Source organism: Boleophthalmus pectinirostris, unplaced genomic scaffold, assembly GCF_026225935.1.
Source record: "Boleophthalmus pectinirostris isolate CB_2022bp ecotype Guang Dong unplaced genomic scaffold, ASM2622593v1 HiC_scaffold_19, whole genome shotgun sequence".
NCBI classification, from domain to species: domain Eukaryota; kingdom Metazoa; phylum Chordata; class Actinopteri; order Gobiiformes; family Gobiidae; genus Boleophthalmus; species Boleophthalmus pectinirostris.
Window position 1 is genome coordinate 11,561,285 of NW_026571140.1, and position 25,920 is coordinate 11,587,204.

The 25,920-nt window shown below is 38.1% G+C and overlaps 1 protein-coding gene across 2 annotated transcripts in view; it reads left to right on the forward strand.

The window, feature by feature from the left end:
- The window catches only part of znf536 (zinc finger protein 536), a 217,606-nt gene that overhangs the window by 34,025 nt on the left and 157,661 nt on the right, over positions 1–25,920 (forward strand). Inside the window, exon 1 of one of the 2 annotated variants that reach the window (XM_020927453.2) lies at positions 24,754–24,880. The exons of the other annotated variant lie outside the window; for it this stretch is intronic. The gene's annotated coding sequence lies outside the window, so the exon portion shown is untranslated. Of the gene's footprint in view, positions 1–24,753; positions 24,881–25,920 lie in introns of those variants that run through there. 2 annotated transcript variants of the gene reach the window in all.

The window sequence follows — 25,920 nt, forward strand, 5'->3', positions numbered from 1 at the left end:
ATTTTTGTTGGATGTGCATGTCTTTGTCTACCAGTATTAATTATCAAACTAAACTTACAAAAAGATGAGGAACTTTGACAGGAAGTGTACATCAGTTTAATGAGTGAAAACATACTCTACTAATGCAAAATGTAAATGGAAAAGTGTGTAGAAACAGCATGAAAAAAAAAATGCTTGAAAAAAGTAAAATATAGTAAAGTATATAGAAAAACATAGGAAAAACAGTAAAAGTTGTGAAAAATGTAAACAACGATTTAAAAAAAGTTCAGGATCGAGTAACTTTATTTTGGATTGACTAGCGCGTCCCATCCTCTCCGCGGCGCTCAGTGGTAAGTCTCTCACTCCACTGTGCACACATTAGATTTGTCACTAAACAAATAGAGACCGTCAAAACACTGGAGCTAGCCGTGGGAGGATGGGAGCGGAGCGAGCTTGTGCCTCCCTGACGCTGCTGCTGCCGGTCGGACGTTACCATCATCGCAGGAGTTTTGGTGACAGCCACTCTGAAGCCTGCTTTGTTTGCCTAACTTGTCTCTATTCCCTTTAATGAGCCATTATGGTTGTGTTTTGTCGGCGACATGTTGGTTGGCTGGCTGGCTCCGTGAGATGGGAGAGACAGAGGAGGGATGGTGGGTGCTGGGGTGCTGGGTGCTGGGGAGATACCCCTGTCGGTAAAGCTCCACGAGGAGATGGGAGAGGGGAAGTGCGCTGGAAAAGTTTGGAGGTGTTGTTTGTGTTAGAAGTTTTGGAGAGTTGGCAGCAAGGAGAAGTGCCCCTTGATTGCACATTAAATTTCGTTATGGAAATGTATTCTTTATGCGGATGTCTTTTGTTTGCCTGGAATATTCCACAGTATGGCATTGAGCATATCTATCGTGCATTTATTATATGTCAACGGTGGTCATCCGGACATTGTTTCAGCTTCTATCCAGAAACCATTTTCAATTTGATGGAACTGGCTTGAAGCATTGGGCTTTATCCTAACCTAACTTTACAAAGTCCAGCACCAAAGGGAGGGGTTTTAAAGTGAAACTGATTTGTTTACCTAATGAACTCAGGTCAGAATAAAGCCCATCAAATTGGAAATGACTTCTGGACTGGAGTTGAAATGTCTTGACTGCAAAAACAATGTCCAGATGAAACCATCTCTACACTGAACCACTTTTGGATGAATGAGGGATTACACAATGTCATTCTTGGAAAAGGTCTATTGTTATGTTTTGAGTGGGTTCACCTCTCCACAGATCTGACTGAATAGCCTGATCACCACAATACAATACTACCAACATCCCCAATATCCAAGCGGGTGACGGACCTTCCACTAAAAAGCTATATGCATCTTTGCCTGTTACAGTTTTCTCCTAAGTACCGCAAGATCCAGAAGGAAATTGCTGTCACCGTAACACAATTTTAAAACGGCTGTACTGGATTTTTGTCGTAAAGTAGAATCAGTATTTCCCTAGTGCAAACATAATGTAATACTAATGTAAAAGCTTCAGCTCGAAATATAATAGGCATAGCGTTTCATACATACACTTTCCAATGCATGGTCTTAGATTTCAGCAAGAAGCACGGCAACCACGCAGAAATTCTTAAACTTTTTTTCACCAACATCCAGCTCACCTTGCCTTCACATCACCTGTCCTAACTTTCCTTTAACAGTTCCCCAAATCAAAGCTCGAGTCTGGAAGCTAAACTCCTTCTTATCCGCGTTCGCCTTTTGTCTCGTGATCGCGCCTGGAGCGACGAGGTTTCTTCTCCCCTCCGTGCCATGTTCTTACTAAAACTCTTACTGCGCTCGGTGGAAAGCGCCGGTGATGGGGTAACCGGCGAGGGGGAGTACAGGTAGTGGGGGGCTGTTGGGTGGCTAGTCAGACGCAGTGACAACCCACCTGTCAGGTACTCAGTATAATTGGTAAACGAGGGCCGCGGGATAGTAGAGGGGCCCTGTCTCCTCTTCCTCCTCCTCCTCCTCCTCTTCTCCTCCCTTGTCTACCGCTCTGTTCTTTGTTTGACAAGCATTTGAAGTCGCCAGGTAGTCGCTGGAAGCCTACTCGTCTGGTTCGCGGGGATGATGCAGGCCGAGCAGGGGAGTCGTAACAGGAGAAGTGTCGAAATATGAATCTCAAGTTTTCGCAAAGTAGATTAGAGCTGTACTTTTCACCGCGGATGGACGGTGGTATTTATCAGACCTAGACAGCTGAACAAACTGAAATCACTGACTTTTCTGGAATAGTTTGGGCAACATTTGAGATGCTTTCTGTTGCAACGAAGATCGTTCAGAAGTTGAAGTTGTAAAAGCAAAATAGACTGGACAGTCAGTCAACTTTTGTTTAACTTGGATCAATCGAGATGTTCTATTGTCTCGAAAAAGATTTTAATGCACCGTATACTGTTGGTAACTGGTGATAGAAAGTTAAAGCAAACTTCAGAACATTCTCCATTGAGATACATATGTTTTGTTCCAAACTATAGAATATAAAGAAGCCAAAGATACAAGCAGTCGGAGATCCTCAGTCAGGTTTGTGAAGATGCAAGCCCGCTCACAGTTAGGACACGTCTTTCTATGTTTTTCAAATAAGATTAAGGTATCACTATCTCTACTTTTGTACTTTCCAAAATGTCAGAATTATCTAAGAAGGGACACGGAAACCAACCATTGAAATGTTTGTAGAAAGTTCAAGGCCAACAGGGAGACACAAGAACCCGCAAGAACCCAAACTGAACTTCCCTCAAAGTGATTAGACCAAGACTTGTACTTTTCACCGCATCCGAACTTAAGTATCTCTCCATCATCACCAAACCTCTCTCTCTCTCTTGTCTACCTCTTCTTTCTCTCTCTCTTTCTGCCAATTCCAGGCATCAGGCTGTGTTTGCCCTCTAATGAAACATATTCATCTTCATCGCACTCTCTCGCGGCTCTCAAACTCACTTTACAGCATAGTCGATTAAACCCTTAGGGGCCTCTCTGTGCGTAAAAGGATATATAACGCGCTGACATTTCCACGAGTCCACATTAGGCACACCCATAGAGCATTCCGGGCTTCCAGTTCGCAATGGTAGCGAAGGGGGGAGTCGTCCGCGGAGACAGGCCCGGAGGTAGGGAGACGAGAGCCCAGTCAAAACGGGATTGAGTCTCCCTTCTAAGCCAGTTAGGATTCAGTTACTTATGCTGATGTAATAGGGCAATTGTAAGTTGATACGCAAGTCTCGCCATGTCCTCCAATTATGCCTACCTAATATATATTAACTCTTATATAGTGTAACGATAGACTAACTAAGACGTAACTTAAATGGACCCAACTCAATAGAGAAGTGTATTAGTGTTGTGCATGACCATTTAGGCTTCTTAAGTGTACCGAATATCCCTTTAGGGGCCTTCTCTTATCATCCTCTTATCTAAATCTGTTATTGCCTGCTTTGTTTGCTCGACTCAGTCCCTCCTAGACATCGGTTGAGGTCAATGGTGTAACGACGCGGAGCAAGGAGAGGAACAAGACGCGATATCCCTTAAGGCCTCGCTTTGGATGTGTGTGAGATAGTGCATGTGAGTGGAAGGGTCTCCTAGGCGATGGCGTTGAGCTTATGAAGGGGTGGCGTGACACGGATTGACAGGGCTAGCGTGACCCGAAGGTCCAGTTCCGATGCCCCTTAGTGCGAGTGTGCCACACTGGCTGATCTGGAGGGTGGAGATATTAAAGTTCACGGAGGTTGTGATGGCGTTGATGAGATGTGAATTAACAGAAGGCTGGAAGGGTCATTATCAAAGAAAGCCATGAAGTTCTAGCATGTCTTCCACTTGGATCTTTGAATGCCTATAAACAATGTGTGTCGAGAATAGTTGATTTGTTGGTGCTATATTTCATCTTGCTTGTTTAAACAGACATACCACAGCTTCATTTTTAAGTCAGATGGCCTTCCTGACTAGCCAGGCTGGTGCCACCTAGTGCCTCCACTCAGTTTAATTTCTCTCCAGCGACTAGGTCAGGAATCAGAATACACTAGACGGTTTGCAAAACCCCCAGAAGTGCGAGTTTGGGCACCAGCCAGTCAGCGAAGAGCCATATATTTTGTGTTGTCAACGATTCCCAAGATTGAGGATTTAAAGTTGGAACAAAGAGAAAGTTTAGTGAAATTTGTCAAGGGGAAAGACATTATTGCCCTTCTTTCTATGGGATTTGGGAAAAGCTTAATATACCAGTTAGCCCTGTTAGCGGTGCATTACATATGTCACGACCAAATAGCAGCAATTGGTTAAATGAAAAAGTACCCGCCTACTGTCAAGCGAACAAATTCCAACAGGTCAGACGGTTTCTACAAATTGAAGTTTCTACTTCTTGACTTGACTATTTCTTAAAGTGTATCACACAATGACAGCAAACAAGCTCTAGTTAGGTCTGAATCGGCCACTCTGCATTTGGTTTGTCAAATCTCGAACCATTGCACCACTGTCATGCAAGTTAACGAATGGATAAATTACTTAATAAATATCGACGTGGAGACAAGCTGGTCAGATCTGTGGAAAGGCAAACCTGCATACTACCATACCATAGAAAATTCTGTCCAAATAAAAACAAAAAACAAAAATGTTTCAATCATTCGCCTCACAAAACTAACATTCGACAAAGCGACCTGCCTTTGAAAATGTCTACCAGCAACACCGCGAGGCTCACTCAGTATGATACATCCATTAAGTTCACTCTCTTGTTGCAAAGTTTGACTTCTAAAATTCATGGCATGCTTCTTAATTTTCCTAATACTGCCCTTTTCCAATTATATTCGTCTGTCACGTCCGATGGATTGAGCTTTTAATTCATTCTCATCCATCCCGGCATTGCTATTGAAAATGGGATAATACAGTTGTGTGTGTTTTTTTTTTCTTTTTTGTTTTTTGCGGCGGTCGCTAATGCAAAATGTTTTATGTCTGGGTTGTATGCGATTCCTATTTGTTGATGTTGTTTATTTGTATCAGTAGATTGCGCTGATGGTTAAATTCTGTTTGGTATGCCCGGCCACAGCTTTGTCGAACAAGAGTGCTGCTGCTGCCATTGTCTGCTGCCCGCTCTATAGGGGTTAGCTGGCACGCCATACCAACAGATGTGTCTCAAATCGTTGTTGTTATTTACCAATGATCGGCACCATCTCAAGAAAACGTCCGCGCGTGGTGATTTTGGATTTATGCGAGAAAGAAAAAAAAAAAAGTCGGAATCTTTTCAGTCTCGAAAAGACAGCAAGATTGATTATGCACGATAGCAAGTGCATTGTTTCTGTTGTTTTATATCTCTTTTTGTTCTGCCCATTTTCTTGTCTTTCTCTCCTCTGCAAAAAAAGAAAAACTCCAGTTGGCAGCTAAACGTCTGGAATGCGAAATTTGATAGACAATTGAGTAGATATCTTTGTATATGTGTAAACTGATTCGAATCGCTCGCCTGAGCCTATATACTGGTTGACGTCTTTTAAATGTTAAAGGGGGTTGAAGCCTGCCTGAGCTAATTTGTAGGGCTTTGCACCATGTTGACATTTAAATGCGATAAGAATAGCAAACTGTACCGAGCGGCCTATTTTGAAGACGCTTTCGGATTGCATTCACATCAGCCCAGGCCCGTAATTAATAAAAAAAGACAGGGCTCCCTCGCGCAAAATTTGATTATAATACAACCTTATAAACGCGTCGGGGAAAGAGACGCGAAGACAGGGAGAGAGAGGGGAAACGAGGGGTGTGGGGAGAGAGAGAGGGAACGGAAGAAGAGAAAATCAAAATAAATAAATAAAAATGAAACAAGTGCGATGATGGGGGCAGGAATTAAGCTGGGAGGTGGGTTGCGCGCACCTGGTCTTTGAGGCAGATTGCGTTGGCTGGCTGCTGCGCGATCACATTACTCCTGATCCTGCCTCTCTTGTTTGTCAGAGGAGCAGAGGAGCGGGCGAGAGACACCGGTGGAGAAAGGAGGGAAGAGGAGAGAGGGAGAGAGAGAAGGGGAAAAAGGGGTGGGGTGGGGGTCTGCGAAAATCAGCATGCAAATAACAGCACATTGTTAACTTAATCAGATGCAGGGGGAGAAAATATGGAGAGGGATGGGAGGGAGGAAGAGGGAAAGGGGGGGTAGAGGATGTGGGGAAAGGAAGAAAGCGGGGCGGGGGGGTGGCAGAGGGCACAGCAGTTAAGTTATACCCACCCATGTCTGAGAATGAAAATGGCCATGGCATTCAGAAATACAGAGCCAGAGGGTAGTTTGAATGAGAGACTGTTCGGTGGATGCCACGATATCAATTTTGCATTGCAAATGTTGACACATAAAAATCATAAATAAATCGAGTTAAATCAAATCAAATAAATTATGATTCAAATTAACATTTATATGTTATTATAAAGATTGTCCGTTACCATAAGAGTTCCGTATTTCCATAAAAGGTCCACTATGTACCAATTTTGGTTCCAGCTTGGATGTACCTCAGTGTGGCATTAAACTTATCTACACACAATGGAGACAAACAAGTTTTACAGGTCACATCTGTGGAGCAGCAACCCCACAGCAGTTAAAATGTTTGGCACAACACTCGACAGTAAAAAACACCTGCAGATGAATTGATGCGAGATAATGCCATACTTTGAAACATTCCAAAAAGAGCATAACATCTCAATAGAGGTGACATTCTTCACCAGAAATGTTACACATATTTAAATATAACAGGTTTATTTGGTCAGGTTACATTGAAATCTGAGTAGTGAGACTTTAAATTGCACCAACTGAATGGACCTGAGAATACAATTGGGGGAAAAAAAGTTTAAAGCTAAATCTAAATTGCAGCTACATTTTTAGAAAAATGAGTGTAACCACGTGTTATACTTGCCCATGTGGATTCCTAGACTTGATACATTTCACTAAATAAGGTGAGAGGATGCGTTGCCCCCAGCCCTCCCACATTAGCAGCAGTGGGGTGAGGTGGCTTTGTTTTGGCTCATCTGCCGGTGTTAGACATTTTCATAATGCTACTGTAAATGTCAAGATATTTTGGTCATAAACAATGAAAGTCCAGGCAACCTTTAGCAGCCCGCGTGTTTTTAATGGCAACAGCTGTGTCATCCTGTAGAGCTCAGCCGCACTTTTCAACGGCCTTCAGCCAACGGCACACTGGCCAATATATGCAAAATATTCGTTTAATATTTGGATCTGAATTTTGCAAAATGTCAATTTATTTTGGCTTGATTTTTTTTTTCTATATAATATATGCAACACTGGTAAGTGTTATCAACTGTTACAAAAGAAAGAAGTGGTTCTAAAAAAAACTAACTACATAAATAAAATAAATAAATAAAAATCTATGTAATCTAAACAAAATATATATAATAAATATTCATAAAAAATATATAGCATGTAATGAAAAATACATCTTCAAAATATTCAGATGAAAACTAAAAATAAGATTATATAAACATACTTGACTGTGGTAAAGTAATCCCCCAAAAACCAAACTGCCGGGTCAATCCCAGCTCTCAGTGTATACTGTTATTGTGTCCTTTGGCAATACACTTAACTCACCTTGTATGAATGTACTGTGTTGGTTTGTGACTAGGTGGTGATTGGAGAGACTTTCGGTGCATTTGGCAGCCACACTCACTTTGGCATATAAAGAAGTGGTCCCAGAAAACAACCAAAAAAATAAAATAAATAAATACATATATATATATATATATATATATATATATATATATTAACTTTTTTTTAAAAAAAAGAAAGAAAAGATAGTATATATAGCATGTATTAAAAAAGTAATCTTCAAAATATTCAGATGAAAACTAAAAATAAAATTATATAAACATACTCGACTGTGGTAAAGCAATCCCCCACAAACCAAACAGCTGTTGGGTCAATCCCAGCTCTGGTCAGTGTGTACTGTTATTGTGTCCTTTGGCAATACACTTCTCTCACATTGCACCATGTATGAGCGTACTGTGTTGGTTTGTGACTGGTGGTGATCGGAGAGACTTTCGGCGCATTTGGCATTCACACTGACTTTGCCATATAAAGTAGTGGGAAGGGAGTTCTAGGGAAAAAAAAAAAAAAAAACAGACAAAAAATAAATCTATATATAATAAAAAAAAATAAAATATTGATAAAAATATATACTACGTAATTAAAAAATAAAAAATAAAAAAAGTTAAATAATATAAACATACTTGACTGTGGTAAAAGCATTCCCCCCACAAGCTAAAGAGCTGTCAGTTCAATCCCAGCTCTGCTCAATGTATACTGTTACTGTGTCCTTTGGCAATACATTTCACTCATCTTTCGTTATGTATGAGACTTCTGACGCATTTGGTGGCCACGCTTCCGTCAATCTGCCCCAGGTCTCCTATGGATACGATAGCGATTCTGTTAATAACACGTGGAATTTTAATGCAAGTTTGAGTTCAATTGTAATTATAAAAATATACACCCCTAATTCGTTTTATAAGTTTGTGTCGGCCCGTATTTTCAGCGTAGTAGTAAAAGTCGGTCTCCACTGTGTAAGTTTAAGCACATGGCACTTGTACACTTGTCTCCGGGGAAAAGTTCAGCCTGTGTACTACATAGAGGTCATTTTTCATTATAAACATCCAGTGCCTTAATGAACTCTCCGACCTCTCTCACACACACGCACGCACACACTCTTCATATAGTGAAATGTGTGTCTTTTTTAATGAGTTGTGTAGCCGCTGCAGCTTTTGTTGTGCCAGATAACTCCGAGATGATGCTGAAGGTCAGGCGGGGCAGAGGAGAATGAGAGAAACGCACAGATTTAAGCTCTCCGTGCAAAAATGTAATGACGAAATTCAGTACTTGGTTTGGCTAAGTAGTATGAAGGGAGAGTGACAATGTGGAGTAGTCAGCGGCGTCGCCCGTTTGGAAGAAGGTCCCAAGTTCGATTACCGGGCCAAACGGAGTCTTCTTGTGAGGAGGTGGATGGTTGGTTTCTGTTTTAGTAGTTTCCTGATAAACCCAAAATGTGCAAAATAGAATAGGTCTGAAACTTTTTATATGCAACCATGCTGATTGTTTAACATGACTTTTGTTTTTATTTAGTCACCAGATTTTAACATTTTATGACTTTTAATTTCATTCTTGAGTGATTGCGTATGTCTCTTTTTTCCAGTTTAATTGAGAATTTAGAACTGAGGAAACCCGTAACATTTTACCTGTTTTTACATTTTGCTTGTTGTAAGAAAATTTGGTCAAAAATATTTACAAAAACCTATATTTAAAATCAAAAGAAATATTTAGTTTTTGAAGTTTTACCTTACTAAGTACTTAAATTGCAAGAACAATTTTGAAATTGGCTTGGATTTTTCATGTTTAACGTTGGTAGAACATCTGCCCATGGACCCAAAGGTTGGCAGTTTCATCCTAATGCCCATCACTGCATATTGTTGTTGTGCCCTTGGGCCTTTCCTTCAATATTTCTGTACACCGGTGCTTGAACAAATGAGTAGATCCTTGATGTAAAGCTTTATGTGGTGAAAAAAACGGTACACAAACTGAACCCAACTGCCCAAGAAGCAATTAAGGATGAGCCAAATTCAGAAGACTAGAAAGTACACACATACAGTATGAACCTTAAAGTCAGATTTTGTTAAGTTTACTCCAAGCTAAGAATCTTAACTTTGCTGTGGCGTATTGCAAACCCATGACTGCGCATTATGCCCAAAGCAGCTTTAGTCTGATTCAATAGCCCAATTCCAAGGATGCTTAAATGGTCCGGGGCATTTTATGAGGTAAGCTCGTAAGACATGACATTGTAACTATACTGAGTTACAGTTGCAGGTTGTATAGAAGATTGTCACCAATTTCTAGTAATGACTTTGGACAATTGAACACAAAATATGCAAGCACAGACATTGTAGTTATTTTGAGGTAATAAAAATTCAAAAAAGTGATCATTCAAAACCGTTAACGACAAATTCACGGCTATACGTTTTTGCGGCATGTCATCTGGACTAATTTATGTGATTGTATATTTTATGGCCGCAAACAAAAATGGACCAGAAATGTTCTTAAAGGGGTTCATATTATTTTCTGATCTCTGTCATAATGTTGTTTCCTCATCACAAACACAGCTGGACTTTTGTGTTTCATTCACACATGTTTAACACACAAACTCTGCATATTTAGACTGAATTCTTCTCTCAGACTGAAAACACTCCTTGTCCCGTTGTGTTTTTAAACTCCATACACCTCCACTAGAATCGTTTGGATCATTTCAGCCCTGGAATTGCCAATCTCTGAAAACTATTTCTACATCACAAGGTGGAGCAGAGCATTTTGATCTTTGGAGATGTAGCCAGACTATAAATAAAGAGTTATTCAAATATGTGTGAATGAAACAAAGCACAACTCCAGGTCTGCTTTTAAGGATGTAACATTATAAAATGACTTAAAGCTCTCACTAGTCAGTTTAGCATAATATTAGACCATTAGAGGCTTTTATCCCGATGTTGAACCATGAGTGAAAAACATGCTTCAGAATGAACTGCTAGCTCCGCCCACTTCAGCCATACTTAACCTCCTAGGACCTGGCGTCTTGTGTTCCATCAAAATGATTAAAACATCAAATGAATGTTTTATGTATCATATGTGGACATGATTTTTCTCAGAAACTACATCATGTAAAATTATAATTCTTTGTTTTTGCACTCATCAGGTCCCAATCAGCCCAAATAACAAAGAGAAATCAATAAAGCGTGCCATGTAAGAGGTGAAACAACAGCTTTGTATGGTCACAAAGAGTTGTTTCGACATGGTTCTCATCCAACAACATTTCTGATTGGATAAAATAATATGACTGGCAGTTTGCTTCTTATGGTTTTCATCCATCAAATGACATATCTCAATTTTCTATCCCAAATAACAGATTTTTCAATATTCAGTATGAAGTAAAAGGCGTATTTCAGAGCTGGACTACTTAAAGGTGCACTATGTAACATTTTGTTTGGGGGTCTGTCACCTGCTTGTTTAAATGGATATGTCATTGCTCTGTCTGCAATGTTCCACAGTATGACATTAAACACTTTTACCTTATATTTACTCAATTACAGGTGGCTTAATAGTAGGGATGTAACAATAACCGAAATATTGTGATATTGTATCGTCAAAAGTCTCTCAATAATATCGTGGACCATCACAATATATCGAATTATAAGTTTCTCTGCTTAAATTCATTGTTATGGTGGAGCAAAACAACAGAGGGAACTACATAGACCATGATCCTTTGCTCTGTTTCAGTGTAAACTACATCAAGCAATAAGTTCTAAGCACTTTTAAATCATAGTTCTTTAGATTAAGTGTTGTGAAGGCATTAAACATCGCAATAAATATCGTACCGTGAGATGTATATCGTAAAAATATCGTACCGAGAGATTTGGATATCATTACATCCCTACATAATAGTGCAAAAATATCTAGAAAAACATGCATTCTGACTGCGAGTGGGGTCGCCTCTCCAAAGAAATAACATCTCCGCGGGGGAAAAAGCAACTGACGGACGGACGGCGCGCCAGAAAAGTTACACAATGCGCCTTTAACCGCACTGTTACACGCGCATTTCCTCCGAAGCAGACAGGAAACCTTTGCGTGAATCAAGCTTGTCAGCGTATCCTCTTTGATGCCTGGCTCATATAAAACCCTTTTAAAGCCCACCAAAACATATACGGGGCTCAACCAACTTCTTCCTGCTTTAATCACTGCTGCTCTTGGCACCAGTTCAGACGCCTTCCCATTTGCACGCACCCGTCCGCCTGTCCTCTCCTCACCCAATTTCTTTTATTCCCCCACCCATCCCATCTGTGAAGTTTAAGAGCAGTGTTGTTCCGATGACGGCCGATAGATAGACAAACATGCTTTCTGCGCTCCCCGGGGCCCCTCTCACCCCACCCAATCTCCAGGGGCCTCACCCTCTCAAGCACTTCCTCTGCTGCAATAATTAGCTTGTAATAAATACAGACTGGCCTTAAAGTAGATAATGCGTTTTGGTTGTTTCCTTTCATAAGAAGTGGCACATTAGCACACTGTACACACTTTGAATGGAACTGTGGGATTTTTTTCCCGTTTTTTTCCCATTTTTTTTCATGTGTATAGCGAGGTTTCGTGCAGTCATGTGAAAAGCTTAAAAGAACAATAGCTGTTGTATGTGATGTTGTAAGAACTGTTAGCATTCCAGCAGAAGTTTTGGGCTTCCTGATGCCTTTGATAAGATTAGCGGTTTTTAAACAGGAAGTAAAGGCAATACTTTAAGAAACTTTTTATGCAACCATCCTGATTTCACTTTTTTTCCTCCATTACAATAGTTTAATTTGTGTGTTTTGTTTTGTTTTTTTTGCTTACCAGGTCTAAATTGTTAGATTTTCAGATTTTAATTTTGTTTTTATTGCATATTTAGCTTTTTTCACCTTTGACTTTTAGAGAATTTGAGACATTTTTACCTAGATTTAGATTTTTATTTGCAGAAAAAATTTGATCTCAAAATGACAACAAAATATTTAGTAGTTTGAGGTACAGAAATTGAACCTATATCTACATTTCGGACCTTCAAACAATTCAGTATTTTGTTTTTTGACGTTTCTAAACCCAAATGTTGGCAGTTCAATCCCAGTTCTTATTAGTGCATTCTGTTATCGTGTCCTTGGGCAAGACACTTGGCTCACTTTTCCTTCAATATCTTTGTACACTGGCGTCCGAACGATAGATTCTCGATGCATTGTGCATGTTCAAAAAGAGGTGAAGAAAAAGAACCGCTGCACAAATCGAACCCATTTAACATTTATTTTATTTTATTTATTTGCGGCGAACGCAGCCCCGGTTGCGTAATAAGTCTTGACTGCTTCTCCAAAGAGCTAAAGTTCCCTTCAAAAACTCCTCAGATTAGTGGAAGAGCGGAGACGCGGCGGAGACATTTCGACAGAGGGGGGAGTTTATCAAAGTGATAGAATAAAGAGAGATTTAACACGGTCATATTAAAAAGACATGCAGCCGTTTCAATATTTAAAAATCCCATTTGCTTCGACAGGAACGCTTTTTCATTCAAGAGCATATGGCAACTAGAGCTACCTGTACCTTGCCTGCGCCTTATCTGCCTGAAAGACAAGAGGGGGAGAGAGGAAGACGAGGGGAGACGGCGTGAGGGAGCGAGAGGGGGAGTACATAAGAAGAAGTGGCCCAAGAAAGAGAAAGAGATAGTTTCAAACAGACAGTCAGACATTGAAGAATCATTCAATTATCGGCAGTGTGATGTAAAATAATTACCTGACTGGCTTGCTGTAATGAGTGCTGCTAATTAGCCATAGACTTTTGTTTGAGTTGAAGAAAGCGCCGGATAGTCCCCAGCTCCCAGCAGTAGAGGAGCTGTGAAGAAGCCTTGTATATTGTAGGTAACACCACACACGACTGCAAGCTTCTTTTTGTAACTGGAGCGAGGAGCTGGGCACGTTTCAATGTATGCACTGCGAAAAAGCATGGATCTACAAGTGAATATACTTGTATTTATACGTGTGTTTATGTATGTACTTGTGTATTTATTTAAAGTTGCATTAAGTTGGAGACAATTTCCATTCACGATGCAGCAGACGAATGGATAGACAAATGAAATTACTTATATGCCAAATGTGTTTATTGATTTGAGTACTTCTGATGAAATATAATTTTACATACAGTACATTATTACATACGATAACAAGTTTATTTATTTAAAGTTGCATTAAGTTGGAGACGTTTCTCATTCACAAAGCAACAGAGGAATGGATAGACAAGTGAAATGACTTATATCAAGAATGTTTTTATTGATTTGAGTACTACTGATCAAATATAATTTTACGTACAGTACATTATTACATATGGTAACGACTTTATTTATTTAAAGTTGCATTAAGTTGGAGACATTTCCCATTCACAACGCAGCAGACGAATGGATAGACAAATGAAATGACTTATATCAAGAATGTTTATTGATCTGAGTAGTACTGACGAAATATAATTTTATGTACAGTACATTATTACATATGATAACAAGGTTATTTATTTAAAGTTGCATTAAGCTGGAGATGTTGCACCTCCCCTCCACCCTGCCAAAATGAAATAGACAGACAAGTGACATTACATATATTCAGAATGCATTTATTGATTTGAGTACTATTGACGAGATATAATTTTACGTATAGTACATTAATACACATGGTAATAAGTTTATTTATTTAAAGTTGCATTTAAAGTTGGAGACAATTCACCTCACTTCCATAATGCAACAGAGGAATAGATAGACAAATGAAATTACTTATATTCAGAATGTGTTTATTGATTTGAATACTACGGATGATATATAATTTTAAGTATAGTGCATTGTTACACATGGTAATAAGTGTATTTATTTAAAGTTGCATTTAAAGCTGGAGATGTTTCACCTCCCATCCACTAAGAGGAATGGATAGGCAAATGAAATTACTTATATCCAGAATGTGTTTATTGATTTGAATACTTGGCAAAAGGAGAAATTCAATTCGATTTGAATACTAATGACAAAGTGTAATTTTATGTCTGTATGTATGTGTAACAAGTTGATTTATTTAAAGTTGCATTAAGCTGGAGATGTTTCACCTCCCCTCCACACTGCCAAAGAGGAATGGATAGACAAATGAAATGACTTCAGATTTCAGAATGTATTTACTGATTTGAGTACTATTGACGAGATATCATTTTACGTATAGTACATTGTTACAGATACTAAAAAGTGTATTTATTTAAAGTTGCATTTAAAGTTAGAGACGTTTCACCTCAAAAGGAATGGATGGACAAATGAAATTACTTATATTGAGAATGTATTTATTGATTTGAGGACTACTGACGAGATATAATTTCACGTACAGTACATGGTAACAAGTTTATATATTTAAAGTTGCATTTCAAGTTCTAGATGTTTCACCTCCCAAATGACAAATGAAATGACTTATATTCAGAATGTGTATACTGCTTTGAATACTTGGCAAAAAGGAGAAATTCAATTTGATTTGAATACTAATGACAAAGTGTAATTTTATGTCTGTATGTATGTGGAACAAGTTGATCTATTTAAAGTAAAGACGTTTCAGCTTCCGTCCACACTGCAAAAGAGAAACAGATGGACAAATTAAATGACTTATATTCAGAATGTGTATACTGATTTGAATACTTGGTAAAAGGGGAAATTGTAATAGATTTGAATACTACTGACAAAGTTTACATTTATGTCTGTATATATGTGTCACAAGTTTATTTATTTAAAGTTGCATTAAGCTGGAGATGTTTCAGCTTCCGTCCACACTGCAAAAGAGAAATGGATAGACAAATGAAATGACTCATATTCAGAATGTGTTTATTGACCTGAGTACTATTGACAAGTTATAATTTTACATATAGTACAGTATGAGACATGCTAACAAGTGTATTTATTTAAAGTTGGAGATGTTTCACCTCCCATCTACAATGCAAAAGAGGAATGGATAGACAATAGACAAGTAAAATTACTTGTATTCAAAATATGTATCTTGATTTTGTACTACTGACAAGAAATAATGGGTTTACATATTTCACATGGACTTTATTTATTTCCAAAGTTGGATCAAGTTTGAGACATTTTACTCATTTACTGAGAGAGTTTCCTAGATGAGAGGTGAAACGTTGTCAACACAGAAAGCTTAATTCGCACTGCAAAAGCAAGATCTAGCTAAATTAAAATGACTTAAATTAAGAACATTTGACTTTATTTGAGTAGATTCAAACTTGGCAAGTAAAATGATCTACCAATGGAATAAGTGTGGTTTTCTTAATTCAAGCAACATTAGATTTGGTTATTTTAATTGCAAAAAGTTGTTGTTTTTCAAGATGTATTTTCATATTTTAACTACAAAAACTCTTGTTTCATTGGTAGATAATTTTACTTTTAACTCAAAATGACTCAAATCATGATAAAACTTTCTTAACTCAAGTCACCTTAACTTGGCTAGATTTTAGTTTTTGCAGTGCATGTGACAATAGAACAAGAGTTTGAATAGTAAAATATAAAATAAAATGAAATAATCTGGCAGTGGTTTCAGCAAATAAGAGATATTTTAGCATTCTATCACTATTTTGATTCTTTTGTTGCCGTTGCCTATAGTGAGTTTACATAAGATTGACAAATGACACTTGAAATCCAAATGCACTTTATTTATGTAGAGTTTGTGGATCCATTCTTAGAACACTTTCAGAACTACTAACTAACATAATACATAAATACGATTAAGATCAGACATTTTTTGAAATGAGAGACAACTACTTTTCAGTGTAGCTTGTGGAAATGTCGAAAGTTGTCCGAACCTAATCTTCTCTAGTCCAAATGACTCAAATCAACATCGCGGTTCTCAGTCATAGACATTGTAACTACCGCTTTCACATTCCTCCTTCACACCCGCTTTGCTTCCAGGCACGATGCGACGCACGCGCCCACATCTCACGGTAAACAGCGTCGTAGCGCAAACGCGGATCCTTCTTCTCTTAATTAGCCGCGTAACAATTAAAGTCTCCTCTTTAGTAAATTGAACCTTTGTCTTCCCCACTCCCTCCACCTTAGTTTGATTTCGGCACCTGTCACAACAGCCTCCCCCTCCCTCCCCATCCAACTGTAGTCATTATGCAAAACTCCGGCAGAACGGGCCCAGCGTGAGCGGAAGAAAACAGCAATTATTTCTGATATTCTGCTGTTTAGGCCGTATTGACATTCAACTGTTTGCTCCTCCTGCGCCACCTGAACAGACTGAACTCAGCGTCGTCTTAGCTTCATTCAGATCGGTGGTGTGTGTGTCCTGGACAGTGCGTTTGATTTGAGGGTTAGGCAGGTTGTTTGAAGAGTGCGGAGAGGGGATGGTAACGTCTGGTTTTGGACCGGTCCTGGTTTAGCTGTAGTTACACCTCGGTTATGTCCTGGTTTAGTTCTGGTTCCGCTTTTAGACCTGGTTTAATCCTGATTTAGTTCAGGTTTAGTCCAAATTTGTGCATGCAGTGTGATTGATTGACTAAGCTCAGACATCAGCTCTTAACATACCATAAAGCCCACAGTACAAAAACCACAATCTAGTCAAGTTAAGATGACTTCAATTAAAAAAGTTTTATCATAATTTAAGTCAATTTCACTTCACTTAATAAAAACCTGCCAGTAGAGTAAGACTTTTTGTAGTTAAAGTATGAAAACACATCTTGTCACACTTAAAATGAGAAAAAACAACAACTTTTTGAATTTAAAATAAGAAACAAAGTCAAATGTTGCTTGAATTAAGAAAAACACACTTTTTCCATTGGTAGATCATTTTACTTGTCAAGCTGAATCTACTCAAATAAAGCAAAATGTTCTTAATTTAAGTCATTTTAACTAACCTACATATTGATTTATTTTTCCAGTGCAGATGACACTCAGTAAAATTATATAAAAAAATAAATAAATAAATAAAAAAGTAAAATTCAATATATTGTTTCACATGTTGTTTGATGACACAATTAGATACTTCCCTCTTGTTTTCTTCTTTCAAATGCAGGACTATTTGGCAGTGTGGGTGAAGTGTATTGCTCAGAGGCACAATGGCAATATATGCACTTACACTGCAAAAAACTAAATCTAGTCAAATCTAGTCATCAAGTTAGGATGACTTGAACGTTTTATCGTGATTTGAGTCAATGTCACTTGGCAAGTAGACTTTTTGTACTTAAAATATGAAAATACATCTTGCTGCACTTAAAATAAGAAAAGCAACATTTTTTGGCACTTAATTCAAAGTAAAATGTTCTTAATTTAACTAACCTAGATTTTTTTTTTTTTTTTTTTTCGAAAAATTTTGCAAAAAAAACAACAACAACAAACAAACAAACAAACAAAAAAAAAAAAAAATAAATTTCAATATATTGTTTCACATGTTATGATGACACAACCAGATACTTCCTCCCTTTGTTTTCTTGCTCCAAATGCAGGACTATTTGGCAGTGTGGGTGAACTGTATTGCTCAGAGACACAATGGCAATATGCACTGAAGTGATTTTTGAACTCGCTCAAGAAATCTAGGTATGACTTAAATTAAGAACATTTTACTTTATTTGAGTCGATTCAACTTGACAAGTGAAACCAATGAAACAAGTATTTTCTTAATTCAAGCAACATTAGATTTTGTTTCCTATTTTAAGTGCCAAGAGTTGCTGTTTTTCTTATTTTACATGTAACAACATGTATTTTCATATTTTAAGTACAAAAAGTCTTCTTTCATTGGTAGATCATTTTACTTGTCAAGTGAAATTTAACCAAATCATGATGAAACTTTCTTAATCCAAGTCATCTTAACTTGGCAAGATTTGAGTTTTTGCAGTCAAGATATATCAGTTAGAGTTGGTGAAAGCTTATATTAAAGTTTGTTCAAGTAAATTCAAGTAATAATAAAACACCATTGACACAGTACTTCCTTTTTACACCTCTCCAAACATTTACAGCTATTTTGACAACTTTATTCACGACTGTTTTGTTTTTTTTGGTGTTGTTTTTTTTTTCCACCCGAGCGGACTTACCTCGTGTATTGTTGTGGTCAGTTTGTTGTGTCCTTTTCACATTTGCGTGTTAGAGGGGCTCACATGCAGGTCCAGGAGCGATGGTGGTGATGTAAGCCGTGGCAGATACACTGTGGCCATTGTCCCTGAGTGAAGACTGTCCATGCGTGATGAGAGACACTGGCTCTGACACATACTCTCTCCACACTGTGCCTTTGTGCTCTGCTCTTACACTGCGTTTGACAGGAGCGCCGACAGGTGCTTTGGGGAAAGAGCGCGGCAGGTGGAAGTGAAATGAAGAGCCGGAGTGGACAGTCGCAGTTTATTTGTTTTGCGTTCTGCCCTGGGACTGACTGACGGAGTTGTGGCTGCTATAATGTGCCTTATATATGGTCTCTCTGCCTATTACTCACACACACCAAGTTCATACAAAAAAACTAAATCTAGTCAAGTTAAGATGACTTGAATTAAGAAAGTTTTATCATGATTTGAGTAAATTTCACTTGACAAGTAAGATTATGTGCCAGTGGAACAAGACTTTTTGTAGTTAAAATATGAAAATACATCTTGCCACACTTAAACTAACAAAAAAAAAAAAACTCTTAGCTCTAAAAATAAGAAACAAAATCTAGTGTTGCTTAAATTCAGAAAAACACACTTATTCCAATTGTACTTGTCAAGTTGAATCAACTCAAATAAAGTAAAATGTTCCTAATTTAAGTCATTTTAACTTACCTAGATTTTTTTTTTCCAGTGTACTTAAAAATTTGGTAAAGTATCCTGTCCACGAGTACAAAGAGTGAATGAGTTTATTTATTTACATTTTTTAAATACTTTGTCATTTGTTCATTTAAAAAAGCAACAACTCTTTGCCCTTAAAATAAGAATAAAAATCTAATGTTGCTTGACACACTTATTCCACTGGTAAATACGTTTACTTGTTAAGTTGAATCTGCTCAAATAAAGTAAAATGTTCTGAAGTTAAGACATTTTAACTTACCTAGATATTGTTTTTGTCCATTGTACTTAAAAAAGTTGGTAAAGTGTCTTCCCCAAGTGTACAAAGAGTGAATAAGTGTATAAAATATGTATTATTTTAAAATCAGTCTCATAACATTTTACATATTTGAGTGACATTTACATTTCATTTTTCTGAGTCTGCAAAAACTAAAATCTAGCCAAGTTGAGATCACATGAATTACTTGAAAAAGAAGGTTTTGTCAGACTTTCTGGACTTAAAATGTGAAAATACCTCTTCTTATACTTAAGATAAAAAAAATAAAAAAAAACAAAAAAAACAATAACGCTTTGCATTTAAAATAAGATTCCAAATCTGATGTTGCTTTTATTTGTCAAGTTAAATCTACTCAAATAAAGTAAAATATTCTTAATTAAAGTCATTTTAAATTACCTAGATATTGTTTTTTTTACAGTGACCTTAAAAAGTTGGTAAGATGTTCGTTGAGATGACTTGAATTAAGAAAGTTTTGTCATGATTTGATTAACTTTCACTTAACAAGTAAAATTATCTACCAATGGAACAAGACTTTTTGGACTTAAAATCTGAATATACAAGAACTTAAGATAAGAAAAAACAACAACTCTTTGCACTTAAAATAAGAATCAGAATCAGATGTTGCTTGACACACTTATTCCATTGGTAGATACTTTTATTTGTCAAGTTGAATCTACTCAAATAAAGTCAAATGTTCTTAATTAAAGTCAGTTTAACTTGCGTGGATATTACTTTTTTGCATTGTATTTTGAAAATGTACCATCTGTAAACAATAGTAGCTGTTTTTAATCAGTTTCAAAGTTTAAAAAATAAAAAAAAAAGAATTTGGTATTACATTTTTTGTGCACAACTTAACTTCCCTTGTGCCATGTTTTATATAATCCCATCCTATAATCCTAGTAGTTTGCAAAAGGAAAAAACAAGAAAGAAAAAGAAAGAAAATCAGTGTTTTTTTTTAAATTGTACAAAAATCTAGGCAGCACAAACTCCACCATCTGCCTCGTCATTGCAGGTGGACCTTTCTCCCTTCCCCGCTATTACCACGTGAATCCCATTCTCTCTTTCTCTCTCTTTTTTTTCTATTTATTTGTTGTCTGTCATCCTCCTCTCCGGTCATCTCTCTATCCCAAACAGCGCCGGACTGCTTAACAAATGCTTGGCGCTATTAATCCTGTGTCTGTTGCTGTGGCTTTATTCGCCTGCTACGGGGGGCTTGGTCACCACTCTGCTTCCCATTGTACCCCCATTCTCACACACACACACACACACACACACACACGGACACACAACTAACCCACACATATTACACATCTGCAGGTCACCCTCATCATAGTGGGAATAATACCAGGGATGGTTATCATAAAGGCGAAGCTCCGAGCCCCCGCCTGTCTCTGGAAGATGATTTGGATGGCCCCGGAACAATGAGCTGTGGGAATCGGCTTGTCCGGCATTGATCTGGGTCCCCTGGCATCCCTCTTGCAAAGCCTGTCAGGGCGAAAGACAGATAAAAAGAAGCGAAGCATTTTTCTCTTCTCCCTTACAGCGTCTTTCTTTCCGCGCTGTCAGGAGGGCTCCCACCGACCAGCGGGGATGAGTCGAAAGTTGAACTACCTGTTGACAAGCGCTCTTAAACCGGCCTCAATGACATATTGTGCAAAAGGGGGGGAAAAAAGAAAAGAGGGGAGGCGCACACAAGCGTATTGAGTCCGTGTTTTCATCCGATTCTTTTGATTCCTCGCCGTGTAGAAAGACCAAGGATTTATCTTAATCTGCTGTTATTCATTGTCTCTGAATGCTGGATCATATTTTACAGTCGTTTTTTTAAAAAGAGGTCTTCCGTGGAGATTTGTTTTCGAAGGCAGGTCTAGTCCCCGAGGAAGCGGTGGTGCCCTAATTTGTTTTTACTACAGGATTTTGGTTTAGATGTAAGTTTGCAAAAGTCACAGAATCAAATCCCAATGGGGACGTTGGGCTGTTTTAAGCAACTTCATCTGACCTAAGAGAAGACAGGCTATTTAACACTGGGATCTTGGGGCATCAATAAAGTCGCAGTAGTACTAGAAGTTTTCAGAAAAGTCTAAACTGAACCCCAAATATTTGATCACACTGTGTTCTGTTATATTTCCTGTGAAGTAATTGAAAGGGCTTAACTTTCAATTGGTTCTGTTGGACAATAGTTCTAAGCAGGGCAAAGGAAAAAAAAAAAAAAAAAAAAGCGGGGAAAAAAATCATTGTTTTCTCAAATGAATCATGCCTTTGTTTTATGATCGTCTTTTTCCAAGAAAGTTGAACGTCATTTGTCCAAAACAAAGCAACCATTTATGAGCGGCTTCTGGTTTATAGTTTAAAGTGCAGCATGGTTTGTTGATTCAGATCACTGTGCCCACTGGTCAAAATAGGTCCATGCTGGGACGTTAATTTGGTTCACAGTGTTATACAAGATTCACTTTGTAAATTTCGAGGTAAGATCTGTAGTTACATGTGAGGGACATGTATTATTATGCACTAGTCCATCTCAAAAAAGTTACAATAATGTTTTAAGCTTTCATTATGTATTAGCCATAATCATAAAAAATCTAAGAAATATTTCAGTGTATCTGTCATGAGTCGATATAGTATATTCGTTTGACTTTCTGAAGTAAGAGAAACTAACTTTTTCATGATATTCTAATATTTGGAGATAGAGTAGTACAGTGAACAGCGGTGATGCATTAGCCAGGCCGGCGCCACCTAGTGCCTCCGCTCAATTTAATTTCTCTCCAGCGACTAGGTCAGGAATCAGAATACACTAGAACCCTGGAAGTTGTAGACCGTACACCGGCCAATCAGCGAAGAGCTGTGAAGCCATGACTGAGTCCCTTTTTGTGGTACAGCGCAAGAGTAAACAAAGCGGTCGAGATGGATGTAGACAAGTCATACATTCTGTGTTGGCAACGATTCCCGAGATCGAGGATTTAAAGCTGGAACAAAGAGAATGTTTAGTGAATTTTATCAATTTGAAAGAGGTTATTGTCCTTCTTTCTACGGGATTTGGGAAAAGCTTAATATACCAGTTAACCCTGTTAGTGGCGCATTACATACGTTATGACCAAATAGCAGCGATTGGTTAAATGAAAAAAGTACCCACCTACCGTCGAACGAACAAATTGTAATGGTGTGAGGTCAGACGGTTTCTACAAAGTTAAACTGGCTGATGAATCAGGCTAGTGATGCATAGGAAAATAAATAAATTACTTACTTAAATTACTATCTGAGAATGACTAGAATAGAATGAGTTGTGGAATGTCGAGTAGAACGTACAAGAATGCTTATGTTGGTGGATCAAGGAGGACCTATAGACCAAATGATATGGTAAAAGATGGCATTATATTCAGTATATATTTAGTTTTATTATTTCTGATGTACACCAAACTGTACCTGTTTTTATTTTATTTTAGCCAGTATCATTATTTTTTATGGGCAATCTGCAAGGAATAAAGGGTGTCCACAATGGAGCAGCCTTGGACCCAAGATGTTTATCAGTCATCTTTATTTTTTATGGGCAATCTGCCAGGAGAAATGGGTGTCCGCAACCCAAGATGTTTATCAGTCAGGAGGGAGTACCTAGCTGGTGGATTAACATTCTGTTCCTACTTGAGTGCAGAATGCAGACAAGAAAGTTTTGCCTTACTTGAGATACTTTTTATACCATACTGTGAAAGATGATGAGAACATTTTCACAGAAACAAGCTTTTATTTTAGTCTAAAAAGTTACATAGTGTAGCTTTAACAATTCTGACAAAACTTTGCACAGCTATTGAAATATTTGATCCAAAAAGTACATCTCTGTTTGCTAACATAAACCTGTAAACTTACTCCAAGCGATTCTTCCAGCAGGCCACATCTCTTTATTTCCACTTCTTTTTAAAATAGCACAATCCATTCTTGAAGCTTCATTTCTTGTTGATAGTGCGCAGAGTTATGAGTTTTGATCAAGAGGCTCTAGGCGTGCGATGGAGCCGGATTGAGTCTGGCAGGGATTGTTGCCACTGTCTTCCATTCTTCCGTGTGCAGTTCACTGTGTTTTCGCCTCATTACAGAAAGTAATAATGCAGTGAAGTCAAAAGAGCCGCGGAGTGAAGGGGGAAGCAAAACAAGGCTGCTTTTTTATTGGATTAATTAGAAGCCTCGCGAAGACCACCTGCAATAGACGCAAAACACCAGCCAGGCAAAAACTCATATCTTAGTCTGTTCCGTCAACCAAAGTACAAAACCCAAATTTTTTTAGCCGGAGGTAATTGATCTTTGAAATGACGGAGGAAGCTCTGTTTGTACTTTGAAAAACACTGGAGGCGTTTGATTGGAGCGCGATGTCCCTGCCTGCCTGTGTAATCACTAAATATTTAGCATTCAAATCTCAGTGCATGTAACATATGGTAAATATCCAAATTGTCCCGTCCAATATCAGACTGCTGCCTCGGTGGCGTCTTTCATCTCAGTAATGATTCGCTGCAAATATGATGGAATTCAGCACATTGTGAATAATGATTGATTTGTTTAATGCTATGAATTTGTTCATTAGGACTTAATGAGCTATTGCATTGTGATTAGTCGATGGGTTTGGTGTCAATACATGCCAAAATAACAAAGTAAAGTCCAACTAATGGCTTTTCGATTCCTCACTTTCTTGTATAAAATGTCAAAGCAAAGTTTTGTGACACGGAAATTTACCAAGCCAAATGTACACTGGGTTTAAGAAGCTTTCCTTATAAATTTATTATTAGTGGCAATCCCTAATATTGAAACTGTCTTTCATATAGTTTAATAATTTATAAGGTTACAATTAGAGTGCAGCACATATAAATCCCTTATGCATTTATGATGCATGCTAATATTGATAAGACCAAAATGAAGCGAGCACATTCAAATGCGGACTGAAATACATTTCCATTGTGTTACAGATACCACTTATAATTAAGCGGAGGCTCGCAGAGAATGGGAATAGAGAAGAGAATGTATTAAGAGAAGCACATTATAGTATTTCTGAGGTGCACGTGGAGCTTTAGTGAATATTAAAGCACCAACAAAAAGGCAACAGCTGAAGCTTCATGAGAAAACGCTAAAGGAAGTGATTGTGGTTTTAGAGGTATCAGAGGAGCCAATGCTTTTAATGAGACAGCAGAGTGTTCATGCCAGGAAATGATAAGGTTATACAGGTTTGAATAACGGCACATACCTACTACTACACAGACAAGTGCAAGTGTGCAAGAGCACTGCAGCATGGCAGACAGAGACAGAGACAGAAAGACTTCTCCAAACAGTGGTAAGAATGCATTGTGCTCTGTAGTTAGTGTGTGCATGTGAGCTGTGTGTCTACTGTATGTACATATGATTTGGCAGTGCAGTGCTAACACTGGGATATTAGCAGTGTAACGGTATAACAGCACACATAGACTTGTTAAGCCTTCTGTGGGCAGCCGTTTGATGAAACACACCCACTGTGTCTTTTGGAGGGCATTCTCTTATAGAGCTGTTGTTACAGGCTGAGTATGTGTGTGCGTGTGTGTGTGTTGTTCTGTACACCAGCCCCTCATTCCCCTGCATGTGTGTGTGGATATGAGCAGAGGGGGATGTCACATAAGAAATGTCCTTTTTAATCAGGGGAAAAAATATAAAATGACTCGGGAGCAAGGCGAGCATATTAATGTGACTCATTTGCATACGCTCGTCAGCCAGGATACGTTTATAAAAAACACAAACTGGATTCGTCAGTTCATTTCACAGTATTCCATTGTCTATCTGCCTTTGTTATATGTTAAAGATAAAGGCAGAAATCAAATTGAAGAAAAGGGCAAGCTGCTATCTCCCTAAATGAGCAACAGCTCATCAGCCTAGTTTAAATCACAGATTTCTATTCCAAAAGGCAGCCAGCCGCCTCTGTAAAAAAGGGCCTATTCAAATCAGGTCTGCCCTGATATAGGCACGCAGGCTGCTGATAGAGCTGGTGTCACATAAATACAATTTAGAACCGTGCGTCGCTTGGATCAGTCTAACAAAGTTTTATCCTTTTTGCCAACCATAAATGTACACACAGTATTCTACTCTATTTTATCTTTTTTATTATTAAGCTCAACCCCAATGAGGGAAGAATTATTCAAGTCACACGAGAATAAGATGTCAAGATAAGCCATAAATTTGAGCTTTTCCTGGCATGTCATACAGTAAGTCTGTGGTTACCGAACATAGCGTGGCCATTATATTTGAGATGCTTTCAGTTCAACTGCTTTATAATACTTGTGGCTATTTCAAAGGGCAGCCCACAAGTGTCACATTCCTTTGGACAGAAGTGGAAGCTGTTACAGT